The sequence below is a fragment of the Schistocerca serialis genome, chromosome 7 (genome assembly GCF_023864345.2).
Source record: "Schistocerca serialis cubense isolate TAMUIC-IGC-003099 chromosome 7, iqSchSeri2.2, whole genome shotgun sequence".
In the NCBI taxonomy this organism is placed as follows: Eukaryota; Metazoa; Arthropoda; class Insecta; order Orthoptera; family Acrididae; genus Schistocerca; species Schistocerca serialis.
This window is the reverse complement of record NC_064644.1, coordinates 100,776,415-100,795,259: the sequence shown is the minus strand read 5'-3', so window position 1 is coordinate 100,795,259 and position 18,845 is coordinate 100,776,415. Positions and strand designations below refer to the sequence as shown.

Below are 18,845 nucleotides of genomic sequence, written 5' to 3'. Positions count from 1 at the left end.
GCAGCTAAATACGACTTATCATAACTACGACAAAAAATGCAAAAAGCGAAAACAACATCGTCGTTATACTTTTTAAATTTTAATCCTGCGATATAATTTCTTTTTTACGATTGTTAACTAGGAGTCCAATGTTTTGGTAAGCAATAATTCTTTGTTCTTAGCGAAAATAAATATTTAAATAGAGATTAGAGTGTAACTACTGATTGTTAAATGTAACATGTGTAAATTCGCCGTCATTAAACACGAATATGTCAAGGTTCAAGGGACGACCATGAGAAATTTATATTTAGTCACACTGACATCGCTTGTTTTTTAACCGCAGATTGCTTCCATGTCAGCTGAAGAGTTAGCAAATGTCAACTCATACTCTTTTGTGCGTCGTTCATAAGAAAACATGTACTATCATAATTTTTGACGGAGTAAATAAATAAGTGGCAGTCAGTATCAAGAATATTTATTACAGTTTGATGTTGATGATTTAACTAGACAGACTGGGTAAGTAAAAAACGAATACAGCGTAGCTGAAACTTATTCGTCAGTTGAGTGTTTATTTATAATTTGATTCTAATAACGACATTAATTGCTATTGAAATTGCGTATTGATTTAATGTCAACACTTTGTCACAGTGGATGTATTTGTGAATTTCGGATAACGCGCTAGTTAATTATGGCATATGTTGAACTGACTGCCGTTGATTGCAAAGAAAGTAAAAGTCGCGTTGACAATTATTTAATGTGTAATCTGTGTTCTGATAGTTATTAAGATTCCTCTGTTTACAAAATAAAGAGCAATGCAGATGAGAGGTCACTCACTCGCGTTGGCAGAGTGACATATCAAAAACTTAATACGTATGGGAGGAATGGGGCATATTTTGTGATAAAAAATGTACATCTTTTTACTGTCATCTCGTGTACGTTAAGTAGTTATAAACGTCGCTGTTAGTAAACACAATTAAATCGTTTGCCCTGCTTGATTTTTCATGCAGACTGCTTTTATCAGGTAAACAGCCTTATGAGGAAAAATATCTTAATTTGCAGTACGTTTCTCACTCGTTGCAAAATAGTTTGGCATGACCAATTACATATAATTTGTACCTGCTGAAGATCAGAAATACTCAAGTTGGTTCATTCAGACATATATATTTAAGGTTTTTGTTACGTCTGATATGCTGCTTTGACTGTATTTAAATCCGCTGAAAACCAGTGTCATGCTCAAAGATAAAACACTTAAAGAGATGTGTATCATTTGTATCTAAGATTTGATTGCTGTAATTATTGTGTGGTTCCATTTGACCACCTCAAGTATGGTGTACTTGTTTTGTAATATATGGAAAGTCGGCTTACTCTAATGTAACAATTAGCTTGTATTTATTTGTATGTTTATATTATAGTGACTAAGGCACATATAGGAAGAAAGCACACACACACACAGTGGTTTTAATCTTATATTATTTGATGCACTGTTTCCACTTCCTTGTATTCCATGCTGTAAGCATGGATCAAAAAGGCCGTTTTGTTTGTGTGCTCTCCCTTTTCTAGAAAGTGTTGAACCAGGCAATACCACACATCTGCTTTGATCCATATTGCCAAAATGGTGCACATAAACTACTCACAAAAATTCAGTATCAATAAAATAAGTGCTATAATAAGAATTATAGTTATTCTCATGATATCACATTTGTCACCATATTATCTAACCTAGACACTGGTCGGTGCTACAGATCAGTGTGTCACCACAACCTACATTCCAAAAAAAATTAATATAAAAGACAAAATAGCATTGTCATTTTTTGTTTCTCTCTCTGAATGTATATTACGTGACGCACCACACCATCATTAAGACATGGGTCAAAGCCGACATCTGACATCAGTAGGTGTAATTTAGCTCTACATACTACTGTATGCACGGCAGAGGGTACCTCCATTGCACCGTTCATTAGGGCTTCTTCCTGTTCCATTCACATATAGAATGTAGGGAGAATTACTATCGCAACACCTCTGTGCGTGCTGTAATTAGTCTACTTTAGTATTTGCAACCTCTATGAGCGCAATATGTAGTGGGTTGTCGTATATTCCTAGATTGCTCATTTTAAGCTTCTTCCGTACACATAAGTAGACTTTCATGTAATAGCTTGCGTGTGTTGTTAAGTATCTATCAATTCAGGTTTTTCAGCATTTACGTCAGGCTCCCTCATATGTCAATGAAACCTGTGATCATTGGTGCTGCCTTTTTCCTCCTTTATGTTTATTATCCACGGTTAGTCTCATTTGGTATTCATTACAGACCCAAGAGCAATAATGTAGGATGGCTCGCACATTTGTTTTGTTAGTAACCCTCTTGGTAGAATGCTTGCATTTTCTTACTATCCAACCCATGAAGTGAAGTCTTTCACCTACTTTAAATATGATTGAGCTTAAATGATCATTGCATTTCATGTCTGTACAAATTATTACTCACAGATATTTATATGACTTGGCCGAATTCCAGTTGTTGTTGTTGTTGTTGTGGTTTTCAGTCTGAAGAATGGCTTGATGCAGCTCTTCATGCTGCTATATCCTATGCAAGCCTCTTCATCTCTGAGTAACTACTGTAATCTACAACCTTCTGAATCTGCTAACTGAATTTCTCTTGGTCTGCCTCTAAGTCCCCCTCCCCCACACGCTTCCCTACAGTACTAAATTGCTCATCCCTTGATGTCTCAGAATGTGTCATACCAACCGATCCCTTCTTCTAGTAAGGCTGTGCCACAAATTTCTTTTTTCCCCAATTTTGTTCACTACCTCCTCATTTGTTACATGATCTACCCATCTAATCTTCACCATTCTTTTGTAGCACCACATTCCAAAGCTTCTATTCTCTTCTTCTCTTAACTGTTTATCATTTGTGTTTCACTTCCATACATGACTATACTCAATACAAATACTTTCAAGAAAGACTTCCTGACACTTAAATCTGTACTCAATGTTGACAAATTTCTCTTCTTCAGAAACACCCTTCTTGCCAGTTGTAACTCATAGATGTTTTAGTCATTTTACTGGATGTAATTATACATAAAGTGTGGTGCATAGAAACACTCAACATTTACATTAGCTTTCGAGCTCTTGCTCTTCCTTAAGCAAAAGTACACACATTCACACATCCCTGCAACCACAGCAAGACTGACTTGATTGTCAATTATTGAAGGCAGTTACCTGGGTAGATGGAGGTGGAAGGAAAGGGGTGGGGAAGGAAGCACAAGGTGAGGAGGGGGTAGTGGGATGGTGAGAGACAGGTATTTTGACTGGTGAAACAGTGGCTGACAACAAGAAGAAAAGAATTCAGAAAGTAGACCATGTAAGACGTAGAAGGAGTGGGGGGTGGAAGGAGACTTGCTGGGAGGTGAAGAGGGAGAATGGAAGAATAGAAGGGTGGAAAGGTGGTGGTGGGGATCTTACCAGGCAGGCTTAAAATTTTATTGAAGTTCTAATGGGTGAGCTCAGAACAGAGTAAGTTAGTGCTGGCCTGCTGTGTCAGTCGTTACGTCAACACAGCATACCACTGATGCAACAGACCTTGGAACAGCGCAGACAGAAACGCAAACACTGCTGTGTAACTTAACAAGGCACTGTGTGGTAAGACCGTGTAACTTCGCTAACTGAACACCACTATAAAAACAGAACGAACTGAGCTCAGTGACCCAGAAGCATTATTGAAATTACCAGTGATGCATGGAATACTGACAGGTCCGATAAATGGGGACAAATGTGGGGACTAGTGTAGCAGGGGATACAACCCGTCGGCTTTGGACAATGACGTCACAAGTCGCCAAACGAGAAGCGATTCTTCTTAGTGTTGTAGCTTCCTTCAGTAGCTGATAAGTGTCTTTTGGCTTTTTTAAAAAAAAAAAATCTCACGAGATAGAATAAACAGATCCACTTTATTAAGCAATCAGTAAAAAAAACGAAACTGAAACATAACAGCAAACGCGAAAATGGTAGACTGCTCTCTGGCGACTTGTGACGTCATTGTCCAAAGCCGACGGGTTGTATCCCCTGCTACACTAGACCCCAAATGTGTTCATACAACCAGAGCCACTAAGTCACAGACACATGCTTAACTTGTTAAATAGAGAAGCTTTTGGAGCTCATGAACACATTATGTCATACTGTCATTCTGTCTGTGTTGCTAAAACCAGAGAGCATGACAGTCTTTTTGAGTTTTAGTAAAACCACTAAATGCTGATCGATGGCAATCCTGATACTTGCATGCTGACTTCAAACACCGAGGGGCAGCCAACTGATGTGTACCAGCTGTTGTGTGCCGCTGCTGTCTAATAGGACATCACGGATGGGAAGACCGGTGAGCAGCCACTGCTCCTCCACCATTGGATCTTAGCGGATGATGTGCAAGAGCAGACATCTTTGCACCATCCATGTGAGATGTGTCAACACAGTTTCCTGACCAACTTGGGAGCATCTGCTGCAGTCTTGATCAAATCTCTGTGGTGGATAACTGGGGTCTAGTCCTCATAACAATGGGCATCCTGGATCACAATTGGCAATCTCCACCTGAGCACACGACAGGCTGTCTTCGAGGGCGTTAAGGTGATAGCTGCCCTGGGTCATTGCAGTACATCTGGGTGGGACACACCTTCCATGTTCTGCTACCATCGCCAGCACAGCATGTGATCATGGCACTGAACTGTGGTGGCAACACCACAACTTGTTGACAAGGCATTAGCATTCCAGCATGGCATGTGTACCTGCCACTCTGAAGACATTTATATCTTTATAAACTCTGCTCCATGAAAAATTGCTATTTGAGGTAACAATGTATCACTGATGCCTCCAGACATGCATTGGACCATTCACCCTCACTCGTCATCTGACTTCGTGATCACGACATACCATTGCCGTGTGTCGCAACAACTAGTATCTAAAATGGTCCTCTCGTGTACTGATATTCTGGAACTGGTGTCAGAATTGGCTGTCACCTCAGCACTTCAGTGGTAGTGGAGCTGCATCTACAGCACCATTTAGCAGTACCAGTGCAGTGTGTTATGATGAGTGGTATTTTTCTTCGTTTGAAGGCCTTTGGAGTTTGTTTCTGTGTTTTTGCTTTTGTCCATATCAGTTCGCAGAAACATCAGTAGCACACTGTTAAATCAGAAAAGCCTGTTGATCTGCCAGTGTTTAAAGGAAGTGTTGGGAAACTTATTTAAGTTCTGTAACCTTTGTGGGCAGATGCTACCATGTACAATGACTGTGTTGTTTACGTGTGATGCTTGTAAGGGATTTGGACATATGCTTAAAAGGTTGTTTTGAATCTCATTGGGTGGTGATATGTTGGAAAGATTTGTGAGTTGTTATTGTTCGTGTTGGTGGTACAGTTTTTCTGTTTTGTTGTTTTTGCTGTAATCATCAGAAGAAAATTACACAAGTGCCAGACACAATTCTGTTACCAACGATGAGACTATTGCAGCTTTGATGGAGCAGGTAAGGTATTTTCAGGGTTGAATATCCAGCAACAGCAGGGAAAGGCATAATCATGTTGGCAGGTAGAAGCTTTACGAGCTGCAGTTCAGCAGTTAGTCAGGGTCTGAGGAAGCAAAAACAATAGATCCCTTCTTTTGATCCTTCGGCAGCTTCATTAACAACACCGTTCAGTGAGTGGTTGGTCAAATGAGATTACTCTACATGTAGTAATTTATGATTGGCAGCCAAAGAAAAGACATACATATTATAACGCAAAGTTCTCAGTAAGGCAGAGACATTCCAGCATTAGCTGGTGGTTACAGGGATGTTATCAAAAGCAGAAAAGCACAATGTTTATCCAGGAAAAATTAAGTACATTAGCACAGAAACATAAGGTGGTGTAGAAACAGTTTAGGATAGGATCCTGAGCATTAGTGTGCAAACATAACACCTGACACAAAATTTTGGAGGCAGTCGTGCTGTGGGAAGCCGAAAATAGAGCATTGGACATTTCTCTAAATGGTATCCCAGCAGAGATGTCATGTAGAGTGATAATGGAAAATCCTGGGTATCTAATTGTGGCTCTTAGTGCTGCAATGCAACTAGAGGGAGTTCACATTGCGACTAGAACACATATTGACCATGACGTTTTTTCTGTAGAAGTGAAATATTATAAGTGGACATAAAGGTCGCATGTTGAAGCAGTCTCGGCCACCTGAATACTTTAAGTGCACAGGATTATGGGAAGAATAGGAAGGAAAAGCAGCGGCAACAGAAGCAGCTGTTAAATACTTCTACCATCGGAAAGGATTCCCAATAGGCCAGGACATTGCACAAATAGGTGTGCAGATGGAATGCTGCTTGTCAGGCTGTGTAAAAGGCAAGGGACATAAATTTTTGGTGGACACAGACATGCACATGTTAGTTGTCGGTCAGGATCTTGTAAGCAAGGGGAGACAAGATCCTCCACACAACAAATTGCATGGAGTGGCTCATAACACTGTAGAGTCATAGGGTATGATGCAGCTCAGGGTTAGTATTGGAACTAGGGACTTCCAGGAATATATGGTTACCATACATAGGTGAAGGGTAATTTAGCAATTCTTGGGCTAGATTGTCTCAGCAGACATCATGCCAAAACTGATCTTTTGCAGTATATAGTGGAACTCGGTGTGACTTTGTTTTTGTTGGGGGATACAGCTGCAAATGAGGCAATGTTACTAGGTGCACCCCCTTGTGAAGGTGTTGCTGACTAAACTGTGAACACGTGTCTAACTTTGGTTCTCATGGTTAAAGTACCAGCAGGCATGGTGAAGTTAACGTGGGTTTCTGTTGATACTGATTTGCCACGGGAAGCATTACTTGTGGTAGAGCCACTAAAGGAAAATCAAAAGTCAGATAAAATATATTGCTTGGTATGAGTTTATGGTTCCTGTAAGCCTGGATAACTTCGATGTGGGGACTTGGTTAATCTGTTGAAGGGCCTAATGATGGCTACAGTGGAGGTATTAGATGAGAAGGATGTTATTAGGTCAAGTGATGGACCAGAGCTGCAAGCAAGCCATCAATGCAGCAGCATTATGAGAAAAATTAAGTCACTTTCATGGCAATGATGAGCAGGTAATGGAAGTTTTGTTACTATGGTTTGTGGATTTATTTAACGCAAAGGATCCTTCACTAACAACACCAGTTATCCAATATCATATACCTACAGGCAACAATGCGCCAGTTTATAGGAAGCCGTACTGCATAGTGAGACATATTCCAACCCATAATTAACATTTAGCGAAACATGCTATAGAGTACAGTGATAGTCCATGGGGTGGGGCGTAGATGGTTTCATCGTGCCAAAAGTCAACAGATGATGCCAGGAAATATAAATTCTGTTGCAATTATCACTACCCAAATGCAAAGACCGTGGTGGATACATATCTGATTCACAATTTTACAGAAACATTACACAACCTAGGCCAGTGCCAGTATTTTAAAACAGTGGATCTCAGAAACAGGAAACACATGCTGGAGGTAGTCCCACATGATAGACCAAAGACTGCTTTCATGATCCAATGGGGACATTACCAGTGTACACAAAAGTCTTTTGGGCTGAAAAATGTGCCAACTATATTCCAAAGATTATTGGATGAAGATCTACATGGGTTAAAGCCAAAATTTTGCATGGTATATTTGGATATTATCATCTTTTTCAAAGGGTATGCCAGAGCATGTGAAATGCTTGGAAAATGTATTCAGGAGGCTGCGATCTGCACATCTGATACGTAGCATAGACAAGTGCCATTTAGCATAAACAGAAGTAAACTAGTGAAAAGGTGTTCAAACCAATCCCACCTAACAGAGCTAATCAGGAACTTCGCAGCGCCACAAACAACAAAACTGCAACAGTCATTCCTGGGTTTATGCAGTTATTAATGCAAATTCATGAAGAATTTTCACAGATCTTGGAACCCTTGAATTGTTGTTGAGGAAGGGCGTGAAATTCCACTGGTTGGCAGAATGTCAAACAGTGTTTGAGGCATTGAAGGCAGCATTAGTTTGTGATCTGATACTAGTCTTTCCTGATTTTGGAAAGGGATTTATCCTCTCCTGTGATGCCAGCAATAGGCGGTTGGTTGTATTTTGAGCCATAACATTAGTGGGCAGGAACAACCAGGAGGGCTAATCGTAAAGGCAACTAAACAAAGTTGAGCCTATCTACTCCACCATGGAAAATATGATGTTAGCAGAGATGTATGGGATAGTGTACTTTCATTGCTATTTATACGGATGGAAGTTTAGGCTTGGCACAAATCACGCTTCATTAAAATGGTTGTTGGCTAAAAGACCTGTCAAGTTGATTAACAAGATAGACACTGAGTTTAATTAAAAGGTGGTCCACACACCAGGCAAGAAGCACAGAAATGCGGAAAAGCTAAGCAGTAAAGTTTCAGTTCTAAATGCCCTTGGCAAAAGTTAAGTGGTTGGACTCGATATTGTAGGACCTATTAATAGGATACCCACCAGAAATAAATATGTACAGAGAAGATAATTTCGTTTAGATTCTTAAAAAAGTGACAATTTCTGATCAACAGGCTAGTACAGTAGCCCAGGCTTTTGTAAAAACTGGGTACTTAAATTTGCGGTACCTGATACCTTAGTTACAGATCAGGATATAAATTTTACATCAGACTTGATGAAACGGTTATGTCATATTCATTCCATACACAAATCATGGCAGAACAGAAAAAGTGCACAAGACAATCTCAAAATGTTGAGTTTTTATGTTATCAGTAGTCATACAGACTGGGATAAATATCTGAATTACATAGTTTGTGTGTACTAAGTGCATACCGGTACAGTTTTCAACTTTTGAGGCATGTACAGTAGAAAAAAATGCTGTGCCCCTTTGATGTCATGATTCCTAAGTTACGACCAGACTGTGAATTGGTTAAGAACTCACGGACTTTGAATGTGGTCAGGTGATTGTTTGCCCTAAACATCCCTAGGTCCACTGTTTCTGATGTGATAGTGAAGTGGAAACGTGAAGGGACATGTCCAGCACAAAAGCGTACAGGCTGATGACCACCTCTGTTGACTGACAGAGATCGCCAACGGTTAAAGAGGGTCATAATGTGTAATAGGCAGACATCTATCTGGACCATCAAATAGGAATTCCAAACTGCATCAGGATCCACTGCTAGTACTATGACAGGCAGAAGGAGAGAGAACTTGGATTTCATGGTCGAGTGGCTGCTCATAAGCCACACATCACGCTGGTAAATGCCAAACGATACCTTGCTTGGTGTAAGGAGTGTAAACATTGGATGATTGAACAGTGGAAAAACATTGTGTGGAGTGACGAATCACAGTGCACAATGTGGCGATCCGATGGCAGGGTGTGGGTATGGCAAAAGTCCAGTGAACGTCAGCTGACGGTGTGTGTAGTGCAAACAGTAAAATTTGGAGGCGGTGGTGCTATGGTGAGGTCGTGTTTTTCATGGACAGGGTGTGAACCCCTTGTTGTTTTGTGTGGCACTATCACAGCACAGGCCTAAATTGATGTTTTAAGCACCTTCTTGCTTCCCACTGTTGAAGAGCAATACGGGGATGGCGATTGCATCTTTCAACACGATTGAGCACCTGTTCATAATGCACGGCCTGTGGTGGAGTGGTTACACGACAATAACATCCCTATAATGGACCGGCCTGCACAGAGTCCTGACCTAAATCCCATAGAACACCTTTGGGATGTTTTGGAACGCCGACTTCATGCCAGGCCTCACCAACTGACATTGGTACCTCACCTCAGTGCAGCACTCCGTGAATAATTGGTTGCCATTCCCAAAGAAACCTCCCAGCACGTGATTGAACATATGCCTGCAAGAATGGAAGCAGTCATCAAGGCTAAGGGTGGGTCAACACCATATTGAATTCCAGCATTACCGATGAAGGGCGCCACAAACTTGTAAGTCATTTTCAGCCAGATGTCTGGATACTTTTGATCACATAGTGTACATTAATTGGATGCACTGATAGCATCTTAGCAAAACAAAATTTCCGTGGGGTAAATGTTGCAACGTAGTCAACAGTACCATGAGAACCAACACCAAAATGTGGTACCTGTAAGCATTACGGCCAATAGTTTTGCCATGTTACTGTTAGAAATTTGTGTACTTTTGTCTCAAAAGTATTCATCCTCCAGACTTGCAACCCAACATGGACGATACTTGTTGAGTGGTTACCTAGCACAAATCGAGAATCATAGAGTAAGGGAATTGTAAATTAGTATAACTTGTAAGAAAAGGAAATAAGGATAAAGGAACATGATTATAAAAATGGGCTTAGCAAACAAAACTTTTAGAATGATAATACAGAATTAGGAAACAATTCCTGTGAGTCAGCTCCCACGAGCAACAAAGTTTTTCACGTTGTACATTTATGTAAGGAGATCTGTGAAGTAGTGTAGAGGATAAGCAGATGCAAAATTTTCTATGAATTTTTTGAAATACTGGAGGAATGTTGCACAGCAGAATAATTTTATTTGGCAAGCTTAAAATTTTATTAAATTTCTAATGGGCAAGCTCGGAACAGAGCTAAGTTAGCACTGGGCAGGTGCATCAATTGTTCTGTCAACATGACTTACCACTGACGTGCAACAGACCTCAGAACAGGGCATACAGAAACAAAAGCACCGTTGTGCTACTTAACAAGGCACTGTGAGGCAGTACCATGTAACTTCACCGATAAAGTGCCATCATGGAGCCAAACATAGACAGGAAGACCTTAGGTCAGTGATCCAGAAGTATTATTGAAATTACCATGGCGAGGCAGAGTGCTGATGAGTCCAATAAATGAGGACAAATGTGCTCATGCAACCAGAGCCCATTACGTCATGGACACAGGCCCGACCCATTAGAGAGGCTTTTGGACCTCAAGAACACATTCTGTCTACCATTCCGTCCTTCTTGCTAGAACCATGTAGAATAACAGGCTGTTGAGTTTCAGTCAAATGACATGCTGATTGATCATGGTCATTCTGGTACTTGCTTGTTGACTTTAACACCGAGGAGCAGCCAACTGATGCATACCACAGCTGTTGTCAGCCACTACTGCCTACTGGGATATCGTGGATGTGAAGATGGTGAGCAGCCAGCCCTCCTTCGCTGATAGGTCTTCAAGGATGATCTGCAAGCATCTAATTTTGCACTGACTAGGTTAGGTGTGTCTGCATAGCTTCCTGGTCAATTCTGAGCATCTGCTGCAGTCTTAGTTGATCTCTGGTGGGTGACCAGGGCCTAGGCCTCATGACAACAGCATGTGTCCGTGGCACTGACCAGCACTTAAGATGTCGCAACTCATTGACAGGCATCAGCAGTCCATTGTGGCATGTGTGCCTATAGTTCTGAAGACGTTTATACCATTGTAAGCTGTGCTTGAGCATTAAATTTTATTATGGATAACACTGCATGACTGACGCCTCGGGGTGTGCACTGAACCACGCACCCTCAATCTTCACTTGACTTGCTGATCACAATGTCACCCCCCTGCCCCATTTTGCTACAGTATGTCTGCCAGGGGGAAACAGGGAGTGAAGAGTGGTAGGAAAATGCAGTACATGATTGGGATGTGGAAAGAATGGTGGGGGCAGAAGAGGGAAGGAAAAAGTTACTATAGGAATGTGGGAAGCAGGTTAGCAGAGCTTTAGGCCAGGAGGAGTGAGAGAGTGCAGGATATACTGGAGAGACTATTCCCGTCTGTGTAGCTCAGAGAAAGTAGTGCTTCAAGGGAGTGTCCAAATGGCTCATATAGTGAAGTAACTATTGAAGTCATTTGTAGTGTGGTGTGCTGCACATTTGGCAACTGGATGGTCAAGTTTGCAGTTTGACACAGTTTGAAACTGGTCATTCATGCAAGTCCAGTTGTTTACTTGTCATACCCACCTAGAATGTTGCACAGTAATTGCAGAAGAGCTAATATATAACATGACTGCTTTCACCTATAGCATTGCCTTTTATCAGGTAGGAAATGATTATGACTGAACTGCCGTCGGAGGTGGTGGGTGGGGCAGAACTTGCACCTGGTCCACCTCAGAGAAATTGTCCGTAATGTGCAGGAGTGGGAGAAGGAGGGAGAAGGATTGGGATAGGGAAAAATCCCTCATCTCAGGGCAGGATGAGTGGTAATTGAAGCTCCGGTGAAGGAAATTGTTGAGCTTTTCTAGGTCAGGGTGATACGGGACAGTGTCTGTTAAACAGGTTTGCTGGTATCTGTGGAGGAGATGGCATAGATCTGCTTGTGGATGAGGTGGATAGCATACTGTCTGTCATTAAAAGCACTGGTAAGGTTATCGGTATATTGTGACAGTGCCTACTTTCCACTGCAGATACAGTGTTCACGCATGGCAAGGCTGTAAGTAAGAGACTTTTTGACATGCAATGAGTGTGAGCTGTGAAAGTGGAGGTACTGTTGGTAGTTGGTGTGCTTGATATGAGCAGATGTATTTATGGAACTGTCTGAGAGGTGGAGATTGACAGGAACATGGCTCGATGAGATGAGAAAGACCAGATCTGGGACTAGGTTGTGGAAGAAAGGGCAAAGATTGTCCCTGCCTCGAGTCCAGATCATGGAAATCTCATCAATGGGCAGAACCTGACTAAGGGTTTTTGGTGTTGACTGTATATGAAGGGTTCCTTCAGATGGCCAATAAATAAGTATCCATGACAGTACCACGAATTTGTTTACAGAGTTGGTCCTTGAATGTGAAATAACTTTGGGTCAGGATGTGTTTAGCTAAGAGTGGTGATGTGGGCCGGACAATTGCCAATTGGGCAGGACATTTGTAATTGGGAATGTGCCCAAAGCCAGTTTAAGTGCCCAAAAATCTGAGCATTTATAAAAAAAGTACTTTTTAATGTTTTTGCTGCTAGAATGTATAATTTACTAATTAAAATAAGGATGGGACAATAGTCTCTCTCTCTCTCTCTCTCTCTCTCTCTCTCTCTCTCTCTCTCTCTCTCTCTCACACACACACACACACACACACACACACACACACACACACACACACACACACACACACAGTATCAGAAGAAAAATGTCCTTTGTTCATTGTTTTGTAATGTTACACACTTTATAATCCGTGTCAAATCTCTGATTATTATTGAAAAAAATTACTGAATGTATTACACAGCTGGCATTTGTTTCTTGATGATAAATGTATTCTTCAATGTTAAACTGTTTTCAGTGAATATTTTTGTATTACTACCCTGCCGTGAAGATAAAATGAGAACACTAACATAAAAAAGATTTGATAACAAAGAATCAATGCTCAAGATGCTGCATTGAATCCAGTTAAGGACAAAATCCCCTAATATTGTTCCACTTGGGTGCGTAGGTCAACTATTAAACCTATTGTGCTCAGATATTTTAGGCTGTCAAACAATCAAAACTTCCATGGCAAATGCAGTAGAGGTTGTCAAAACAGAAAAACACAGCCACAGTGTTCAATGAAATCTCAGGTGCAAAAAAATTCAAAGATATGATTTCACTGAAGTTTCCAGGAAAGAGAGGGTGGGGGAGCCATACTTTTTGTTTGGAAAGTTTGCAATCAAATAAACTTGGCTTACAAACCTTAGTTGTAAACAAAAAGGTGCCATCCTACCTGCAACCTGAAATAAAGAGGAGAGTTCTGGATGATGGACGAGAGTTGAGAAAATGATACATCTTATGAACCCAATTGCTTATTTGATTACGGTTTTAGAGTTAAAGGAGTCTTAAGTTCTCAAAATAGCCACAAACATCAATAAGGTGGTAGAAGTTCTCGTTGAGAAACTGCCATCCTCTCTACTGCAATCTGCAGAAGAAAAGTCAGTCTTATCTAAATTCCAAGCTAGGAAAGAATTTGTCATCTTTTATCCATCTTTCAGCTAATCTTCATTATCCAGTGGTACAAGGTAGTAACCTGAAGACTATTGAGACATTTGATGCAACTAGGTCGGATTGTGGCACAACAAAGAACATTTTATTTAAATGTTATTCAAGTTAGAGAGATCTTGGCTAATTATAGGGAGAAACAATGAATTTGGTCCAGACAGTTTGTGTAAGGAGTGGGCCCTCACCCTCAGGAAGATAAAAATCATCATGTGTATCCTTTATTGCAGTGGTGAGGTTAAGATGAACTTGAGAATTGACAGAAGTTGCTGTAAAAATTCTGGGTGCATCAGTTACATCTACTGCTACAGTGTGTTCCTTCGGCACTTTTAGATGGATCCACAGAGAGAGAGAGAGAGAGAGAGAGAGAGAGAGAGAGAGAGAGAGAGAGAGAGAGAGCTGCAAAACTAACCCACCTCTCCTACAGCTGGAAGTTGATGAATGGAGCAAATGAAGCAGGAACATGCCCTAATCCTGCTGATGCTGAGGTAAAACCCATACTGAACGTCCAAGCAAAGACAAAATGGAAAGGAAGCCAATAATCAGTGAAGAATCAGATTCAGGAGAATCTGAGGCAGCATGAAACTGACTGAGAACAATTTTTTAATTTTTTTTTTTTGCAGAAGTATAGTGTAAGTAAAAATACTACCTACAGGCCAGCTAGTTAATATATACTGTTTTTAAACTTGAGTGTTGTTTTTGACGTCATTGAAGAAGTAGAAAGTTATTTTTTTACCCAACCACTAAAGATGCCGATTTGCAAAAGATATTTTCCAATACAAAATATCAGCTTAATTTTTTTTTTGTAAATGTCACTTATCGATTAATCTATAAAATGCATAAATACTTGGGCATTTATGAATTTTGGGCATTTGCCCTGGCATATATCCTGGGTGTTTTACACCACGAGCTAGCAGTATTAGGAAAGGTGGTGGATGTGGCATCAGGAGAACATTGGGAATGTTGGTGTATAAGGATGTTGCATCCACAGTGACCGTCAATGCATCTGGAGGTAACAGGACAGGAGCTGGGGAAAGACATGAGTGGTGTCTTGACTGTAGAATGGGAGCTCATGGATGGTAGTTTGATTCTGATCATTTGATCAACAAAGGCAGAGATTTGTACCATGGTAGCATTGCAGCCAGCCACAATGAGATGACCAGCAGGAAGATATGTGGGGATGTCCTGTTGCACTTCTGGGATGAGATCACCGCTATAAGGTTTGTATGCAGGGGTGTCAGAAATTTGATGGAGACACTTGGCCTTGTAGTCACTACAGTTCATGACCTCTGTGGTGGAGCTTTTGTCTGAAGGAAGGATGATAGTTTGGATCGATTATCAGATTATGGGTAGCTGTGTGTTCTATAGGCATGATGTGTTTGAATCACTGGGGAGGAATTTAGGAAAGGAAGGAGAGACCAGGTTCAGAGTGAGGAATTCCTGAGAGGTTATCAGGGGGCGATTGGGGAGGAGGATCACGGTTGGAGGAAGGCTGGAACTGTTTCAAAGAAGGTTATATGTGTAGCTTTGGTTGACTGTTGTCAGTGGGGCACATGGGAAAACATGTTTCCACTGGAGAGAACAAGTAAAGGAAAAGAGGACATTCACAAGTCAAGCATTGTTCAACTGAGGTTTTTGGGCTAAAGGCGAGGCCTTGAGAAAGTACTGAGACTTCTGCAGAGGTGAGAGTTTTGGCAAAAAGGTTGACAACATTGTTAGAGGATGGCTGTTCATTAGCAGTGTGTTTCATGAAGGGTGGAGCAGATTTTTGGGGGATATGGAGGGTGGAATTAGTGAGCAAGGCATGGTCCAGGAATTACAAAGGGTCGACAGGGGGAGTGGGGGTTGGAGGGTAGATTGAATGGGTGGAGGGAGGGGGGGGTTGGATCAGAGTGGTTGGCTCTTTCTTGGCCCTAGGTAATTCCATGTGGCTGCCCAACTTGATGGTTAGCCAGTCGCACATTTTTACTATCGCATTGTATCATCGTGTGTGTCTATTAATCATCACGCTTGTCAATTTGTGATCAAACTTATTTATTTATGACCCACTTACTCCTGTTTTTTTGAAATATTTCCTGATTTGTGCTGTAACCTTCCCATATTGTTTTCTACATATAGTTAGTAATGAATGATGGTAGTCAAATTTAACCTCGTTCTGCACTCCATCGTGCATTCTCCGATGGATGATGAGTGTTTAGTAGTGTTTTGAGCATGCTGCTGTGAATGTCATAGCCAGTGTGGACATTAAATTTGATCATAGCAAGTTTTTGTAATGATTTTTTATTCCATTTGTTGGGAATTGTCATCGCTGATAGTGATGGTAAGCAAGTGATGTAATCTGCAGGCTGCATGCTTTCTTCCTGCTTACCCAACTGTCTCTTGGAATTGGCAACACTGCAATCCCTGTCGGTGGCTTGACCTGTGTGGGCCACCATCATTCATGGGTCACACTACAGTACCTACCATTTATTTCTGTTATAACACATCAACCATAAATTTTTACCTTCTTACTTATCAACTTTTGTAACCATTTTTTTACCTTTTGTCTGTCACTCCTTTTGCTTCCCAACCATGAATCTCTGCTCATTCTGCATCTTCCAGTTCCAGAACCCGTCCTTTGCCCTAGCAGAACTACAAATACACGTCTTGTTTCTGAAATAATGTGTGACACATGTTAGCCCACCTAATTGGCTTAGCATTAAAACTGGCCTCTTGGGGTGTCATCTACCCTACTGCAAGAACCTTCCACCAGGGGATGCCGCACCTGCATTGGAATGTGGAAGCTGTCGAAAATACTGAAAACCTTACCAGAGCTTTTAATGACAGGCGGTATCTGACCCAACTTATTCAGAAACAGATCTCCCATGCCATCTCCTCCTGTGACACCAGTAAACCTGTTAACCAGCTGCTGACCACTATCACCCTGGCCTTTTGGCTCAGCCACTTCCTAGTGCAGGGCTTTGAGTACCCTCTTGCCCTGTCCTGAGATGAAGGATATCGTACCCACATCACCCAGTCTTCTGTTGCCCTTGCCCACCCAACCTACAGAATATCCTTTTCCATCCCTATCCCAACCCTGCAGTTTGTGGATCACTCCCTTATGGTCGACCCAATTGCAAGACCTGTCCCATACGCGCACCCACTACCCCCTACTGCAGTCCACTCACAGCCCTGCACTGTAAGAAGCAGAGCCAAATGTTAAAGCACCTGTGTTTTGTATCAGCTCTGCTTCAATTTCTGTGCAGCATTCTATGTGGGTGTGACAAGTGACCAACTGTGTACTCACAGAATGGCCCCCACAAAACTTGAAAAACTGCAGTCTTGACCATCCAACTGCAGAGCATTTGAAAACAGAGTTGAATACCTCTGCTTTTGCTTTGCTACCCTCAATTTCTGTTCCTGTCATCTATGAGTCTCTGGACATGAACTTTGGTGCCACAGACTGTCTTTACATATGATTAATATTTGTTTGGGTTTTTTGAGAAATTTTTTGATAAGGTCCTGTTACAGTTGTAATTGAAGGCTTTGTGCACAAAACTTTTGTCAATCGAACATGTTTCTTTTAGCATTTATCTGTCTATAGCCATGTGCTGTGTTTTAGACCTGTTGTACTACTACTTAATTTGAGGTTTCTTTACAGAAAGTCACTCCCACCATTATCTGTTCTACTAAGTACATACGCTGGTGAGCCAAAATGTTATGACCACTGCTCATTGTGAGATTGAATGCTGCGTAGTGGCTTTTTGGGCTTGTAAAGCAGTTTGGCAAATGTATAAGCAGAGCAAATAGGGAAACATTGTAGTGATGATAAGAGCCATGAATGAGGAAAACCACTAACATGACAAATGGCAAATTGTTTTGGCCCAGCACCTAGGAACAAATGACTTTGCAATGGTAAAGTGTGTCACAGCCAGAGAGAACGAGTCACTCCCTTTTTTTTTTTAAAAAAAAGCAATTTCAATTTTTTGTGTCCTAGTTGGCAAAAAATGACACCCTGTACTCTTTGGTGGGCTGTGTCTCAAAGAAATATTGTTCTAAATAGTGGAGAATGAGTTGTACACACAATGAAGCCCTTGTTGGTGTTCTTTCTACTATTCCTCCTTTTATCATTGGAATTACTGGTTGTTGAGTTTTCAGTCTTTAATATGTTTCGCATTCTTCTGTGTTACTATATAAAAGCGTGAAGGTTCAGATATATATATTTAATGTTGCACCAGGTGCTTCTGCTGTTGAATCAATATGATCTTCCTGGTTTTAAAGATTTTCTTTCAACTGTCACTATGGCTGTTTATTTTTAGAATTGCTGTGGTCTGCATTTTGACTCTATAGCATATTTTCTTTCTTCCTTTTAGTTTTATATCTAATTGTATCCTTCTAATTCTAAAAGCTAACTGTATCATTATGCATTAAAGTGTGAAACAAAGGAAGTGGCTTAAGTTACATGTTAACGAAAATCAGGTGCATGCATACTGCTAAAAGTGTGTGTATTTAACCTGATCTGATTATAACCTATCCTTCACTGGTCTCATGAAGGACATAATAACAAACCCTTGGGATGTGTGATACTACCTTTCTCAATTGTGACTTTGTGGTGCCTGACATGACGTTTTGCTGGCGAGACATTGGGTATGAGTGAAATCATTGCACTACATTTGGCAAGAAATGGAGGCTGCTAAGTTTGGCAAGTGAACTGTTGAAGTCGTCAATAATGCCAAAGGCTTGCCTGAAGTCTAAGAAGCACATGATAGTTGCCTCTTCTGCATCCATGGAAGCTTTAGGTCATGTATTACATTTATTAAGGCAGAAGATATGCTGTGATGTGTACAGAAACCTGATTGGTATTTGTCTAGTAGGTTGCTTGTGGTTAGTTGGTTTGTCAGCTGGTTGTGGATTTTATATTCTAAGGCTGTGTACAATGCAGGAAGAATGCAAATAGGTCAGTAATTAGAGGGTGCTGTGGTAACGTT

At 41.0% G+C, this 18,845-nt stretch overlaps 1 protein-coding gene across 2 annotated transcripts in view; it reads left to right on the top strand.

Moving 5' to 3' along the window:
* Positions 1-332: 332 nt before the first annotated feature.
* LOC126412864 (E3 ubiquitin-protein ligase UBR2) overlaps positions 333-18,845 on the top strand; it is a 30,085-nt gene continuing 11,572 nt past the window's right edge. The window contains exon 1 of one of the 2 annotated variants that reach the window (XM_050082735.1): positions 333-495. The gene's annotated coding sequence lies outside the window, so the exon portion shown is untranslated. Of the gene's footprint in view, positions 496-918; positions 1,001-18,845 lie in introns of those variants that run through there. The other variant, XM_050082736.1, reaches the window with a different exon arrangement.